At 37.0% G+C, this 5794-nt stretch overlaps 1 non-coding gene across 1 annotated transcript; it reads left to right on the forward strand.

Moving 5' to 3' along the window:
• The first annotated feature begins 2163 nt into the window (after positions 1-2163).
• LOC131176170 (small nucleolar RNA R71) lies at positions 2164-2270 on the forward strand. The gene has a single exon (XR_009146295.1). It is a non-coding gene; the product is annotated as a small nucleolar RNA R71 (small nucleolar RNA).
• Positions 2271-5794: the final 3524 nt, after the last annotated feature.

Raw genomic sequence — 5794 nt, forward strand, 5'->3', positions numbered from 1 at the left:
TTGAAAAAAACCTGAATATCCATCTAAATAGCAAAAGTAAGAATGCCTAGCTAGTCTTTCCAACATTTGATCAATGAAGGGAAGTGGAAAATGATCTTTTCTAGTGGCAACATTTAATTTTCTGTAATCTATGCACATTCGCCAACTAGTCACTGCTCGTGGGAATTAATTCATTATTTTCATTTTTACAATCACATTCCACCCTTTTTTGGAACAACATGTACTGGGCTCACCCAAGTACTATCTGAGATGGGGTAAATGATCCCTGCATCAAGCAACTTCAAAATTTCCTTTTTAACAACTTCTTTCATATTTGGGTTCAACCTCCTCTGATGTTCAATAGATGGTTTACAATTTTCTTCCAAAATGATTCTATGCATGCAAAAGTGTGGGCTTATTCCCTTAATGTCATCTATGGTGTATCCCAAAACTTTCCTAAATTTTCTCAACACTCTTAATAACTTATCAGCTTCTAAGGTACTCAATAATATCAACTCTCAAGCAAGTATCAGCTTCAGAATGATGCTTTTTCATAGTGTTATTAATATTGAAAACCAATTGCTCTTCACCAACTCTAAGAGTCAGCTTTTCTCCTTTAACATCAATCAATGCTCCTGCTGTAGCTAGGAAGGGTCTCCCCAAGATAATTGGAATATTAGAATCTTCCTCCATGTCCAAGATGACAAAGTCAACAGGTATATAGAACTTTCCAACCTTCAGGGGCACATTCTCCAAAATCCCTTCAGGATACTTGATTGTTCTGTCGGCTAACTGAAGAGAAATGTGGGTTGGCTTTAGATCTCCCATGTTGAGCTTCTCATAGATGGAAAGGGGCATAAGGCTAACACTAGCCCCTAAATCACATAAGGCTTTTATAGAACATGATTCTCCGATGTGGCATGGAATTGAAAAACTCCCTGGATCCTTAAGCTTTGGAGGAAGTTTCCTTTGGAGGATAGCACTACATTCTTCCTCACAAAGCTACAGTTTCATCATCTTCAAGTTTTCTCTTGTTTGAGAGAATTTCTTTCAAGAATTTTGCATAAGAGGGCATTTGTGAAAGAGCATCAACAAAAGGCACATTTATGTAAAGTTTCTTCAAAACCTCTAAGAACTTCCCAAATTGCCTATCAAGCTTGGCTTTGTGAAATCTTTGTGGAAAGGGAAGTTGTGGTTTGTAGGGCTCAGGAGGTATATATTTCTCTTCCTTTTCTTCAAATTCCTCTTTACATTTTTCTGCACTCTCTTGTTTTTCACTCCCATCAGTTCCTCTTTCATTTTCTCTCTTCTCACTATTTTCACTCTTCTCATCATTTATAACTTTACCACTTCTTAAAGTAATAGCTTGACACTACTCTCTTGGATTTTCTGGTTGACTTGGAAGCTTTCCAAAAGATTTGGCACTTGAGGAAGATGCTTGTTGTGCAATCTGATTTTCCAGCATTCTGTTGTGTGTTTGCATCTGTTCCAGCCTTGCCTTCACCTCTCTCATCTCCTCATCATGCTTATTTTGGTTAGCAAGTATCTGTTGCAATAAAGCTTCAGTGGTGGAATTTCGTTCTTGCTGTTTTGGTGGAGGGTTCATATTTTTCTGCTGAAAATTAGGCAATGGTTGCCTATTTTACGATATGGAACTTGACTCTGCTTGTGGTTGAAAATTCGATTTGGAACTTGACTTTGCTGATTTCCCATGAAAAGTTGGGATGATTCCTCCAATTTGGATTGTAAGTTTGAGAATAAGGATTCCCATTTGCTTGTTTCCATAATTACCAACATATGCGCTTGTTCTCCATAATCTACTCCACACCGGTTGTTTCCTCTGCATAAGCCACTTGTTGTGAACTTCCAGCTGATGTTGATGAACTAACCAACATACTCAAATCTTCCATCTTCTTAGCAAGGACATTTGTAAGTGCATCAAACTTTGCATTAATCATGTTGAATGGATCAAGATCATATATTCCAGCAGCTTGCCTTTTCTGAGTTGGAGCTGGTCCTCTTGGACTACTCCAAAGATGAGTATTCTTTGCAATTTTCTCCAATAGCTCATAAGCTTCATCTTCATGCTTAATAATGAATTCTCCTCCTGTTTGAGCATCAATAATTCCTCTGATTGCAAGAGTGACATTGGTGTAAAAATTTTGATTTATCATCCATTTCGGAATGGCATGATGTGGGCATAATCTCTCTAATTCCTTCCATCTCATCCATGACTCATAAAGAGTTTCATCTTCTCTTGGTCTGAAAGCTGTCATTTGATTCCTCAGCTCTTGAGTTTTTCCAGGTGGAAAATATTGTGCAAGAAATGCATCAGTGAGCTGCTCCCAATTTGTGATGGAGTTATGAGGTAAAGAATCAAGCCAATCCAATGCTCTATCTTTCAAAGAGAATGGGAATAGCTTCAATCTTGCTGCATCATCAGATACTCCAGGTTGTTTTTGCATGTCACAGATCATAGCAAACTTCTTTAGATGTGTGTGTGGATTTTCAGAAGGGTGTCCTCCAAATTGAGAATTCTGAATCATTTGAAGAACTCCAAAATCCATCTTGTAACTATTTGCATCAATCCTTGGTCTTGCTATGCTCTCTCTCAAGTCATCAAAACGAGGAAAAGCATGATCCATCATACTTCCCCTAGGCACGTTTGCATTAACAACTTCTTCTCCTTGGGCTTCATTTTCATTGTTTTGACCATTTCCAGCATTACCAACACCAATTCTAATTCTTTCATCAGCCATGTCTCCTTCAATTTCGGTTTCTCTCAATGCTTCTTTTCTTTTTCTGGTTTCTTTCTTGTTGCCCTTACAAAATTTCTCTATTTCGGGATTGAACAATAAGGATGTGTCACTTGAGCTTCTAGCTCTTCTCATAAAAGATTAAAAGTACCTGAAAAAAAAAAAAAAAAAAAAAAACAAACACAAAATGAAAAGATAACAAAAATAAAACTAAAAACAACTAAAATGATCAAGAATTCAATCTTAAACAAACAACTCCCCGGCAACGGCGCCAAAAACTTGATGCGTCCCAACCGCAAGTGCACGGGTCATACAAGTAGTATAGAAAAATATCGATCCCACGAGGAGTTGTGCTAATGATTGAATTTTCGATATAAAAGTTGACTAAATTGAAGAATTTATGAAATTAAAATAATGAATTAATGGGTAATGGAGTATGAAATCTAAATGTGCAAAATTAATATTCTATTCAACAATGTATTAATTAAACTAAAGTTGCATCAAATAGAAATAAGCAAGTTCAAATATGGCAATATTTAAAATGGCAAATGATTAAATTCGATTAGAAATTAACAATGGTAAAAAGGTGATTCCGAAGTTCGGGATTTCATATTCGAGCTATTTTGGGATTTAAATCGGTTATCCAATTTTATGAAACTTATGGGTTTTAAGGAGATTAATTCTTAAATCCTTTGAATTCCCTTTCGAGTGAGACAAAGAGTGCCTTAATCAAACTAATCCTACTTTCGTGGAGTTAGAATTAATTAAGACCCATTAAGTTCTTTAATTAATCTGTGAATCCTCTTAATCCTTAGCCTATTTCTAGGTCTAAGTTAATTAAGTCCAATTTCCTGATTATCTATCACAAGGCCTTCTCCTTTCGGTGCTTCAACCATGGATTAAGAACATTACTCAATGGGATCCTTCATTAAGCATGTCATTAAGCATACAAGAAATGAATAAAACTCATTAAGACCACAAAATATGGATTACCCAATCAAAATCCACAAAATATCTCAAATATTACAACCCTTACTCCAGAATCAAAAGTAAACTACTCACTATCCATAATGCTTACAAGATATGATGAGTTTAAATGGAAATAAAGCTTTAATCTAAGCTAAGAAGTAAGAAATTAAACACTAGAAATGTAGAAAAGTGTAAAGAAAGAAAGAAATCTGCAAATCTTGGTTGAAAATGGTGTGGAAGGTGAAAATGACTCCTCAAATTCTGCTCAGCCTCCTCCTCTTCTTCTTTGCTCCTTGTCTCCCTCTAAAATGGGAAAATGAGACTATATATAGCATTTTTCTGACATGGAGCCCTAAAATAGTATGTTCTAGGAGGAATTATTTGAGGGAATCTCCTGCCAGCTCATTAATGAACTCTTCAAGGGACTGCATAAGTGGACTGCATAAGTTATGCAGTCCCTTATGCAGTTTTCGGCTGGATCTGGGTCACTTATGCGAAGCTGCATGACTTGGTGCATAGGTTATGCACAATTTCGTGAATGTGCATAAGGGAGGCGAGAATGTGCATAAGCTATGCAGTCTCCTTATGCACATTTCTTTGGTTCTCGAATGATGATCTTTCTCCTTATGCAGATCTGCATAGCTTATGCGGCAAGTTATGCACAGTTTGGTCAATGCATATTTCAGCTTGAAAACTTGTTTTTGACATCTTTGGCTGTAGAAGACACTCCTCAATGGCAAAATTCTCTTCAGTCCTTCAAAAACACCATTTTTCCTACAAAACAAAGTAAAAATTACAAATTAATGCAAAATTGACAACTATGAAAAACTAACTAATTAACTAATGAAATTAGCTAAAAATGACTAATAATCAAATAAAAAGGGTTATAAAATTAGACCTAAATGACTATGCAAAATGTATGCATCAATCTTGAATGGCAAACATAGATCCTAATGCATATTAAAAGTGTTTTAATATGCAATTGAGTATTGAAATTAATTAGGCACATAAGAGATGTGGCATGATGCACGAAACCATAGAAGAAAATTTTTAAATTCAATGCTCCAATGCAACAATTTTCATGCTTCCGCTCCTTTAAAAACTTCAAATGCGTCCATTCCCAAATCCCAATTCCCAATGTTTAGGATCCCATTCCCCCACTAAGGATTCTAGGGTTCCTCTTGCATAATTTTTTTTTTTTTACAGTAAAGTAAAACACACACACACACGGGAGTATAGGAGTTACTGTACCAACACTCACACCCAGGCAATTGTGTTGGTACTGTGCGACAGGTTTTACCAACTGTCAGGGGCCCAAGTTTTAGTACTCACTTGGGACTATGTGGCACTTGTCTTGAACTCTTTCAAGACAAGTCAGCCAGGAGATTCTCATAATAATTTGCACATCAAAAGGGTATTTCATTAGAATGGGGCTTTAGCAAGCCAATTACGGGAAACTACTCCACATATCTCATATAAGTAAGCATCACAAGCACAGTAGACACATCAAGCAAAGGGGCAATAATATATACGCACAAGCATCTAAAGCTTCATAAACAACGAGGCACAGATATATCAAGAACGGGCTACTTCTTTCATTCGAATAGCGAAATCAATACAATGAAATAGGGATTCCTCACATTACTTGCAGGCAGGGGGGAAACCTACAAGGAGTGAATAAATAGGGACTCACCAACCGGTGACTGTTGGGCCCAGCATTTGCTAACTAGTTACTCCCCCTTAAAGAGCATTAGGAACACAATGAGGTGTGACAAGGGGTTAGAAAGTTTAAGTAGTAATTTGTAAATTTCAGCCGACTCTATCCTGGGCACGCCCCACATGGGACCTCAACCAGGCCATACCGGTCCACCCACAGACGGTAACAAGGCCTTTCATTTTTTTTTTATAATAAAGTGAAACACACACACACACGGGAGTATAGGAGTTACTGTATCAATACTCACACCCAAGTAATTGCTGACTGAGAGGAGCCTTGACACATGCCTATAAACCCACACACACACGTCTACAACCGATGTTGAAGCCCAAAGGCTCTACTCTTGCATAATGTTTGCGAGGCTGCTTGTTTT

Source organism: Hevea brasiliensis, chromosome 18 (genome assembly GCF_030052815.1).
Source record: "Hevea brasiliensis isolate MT/VB/25A 57/8 chromosome 18, ASM3005281v1, whole genome shotgun sequence".
Taxonomy (NCBI): domain Eukaryota; kingdom Viridiplantae; phylum Streptophyta; class Magnoliopsida; order Malpighiales; family Euphorbiaceae; genus Hevea; species Hevea brasiliensis.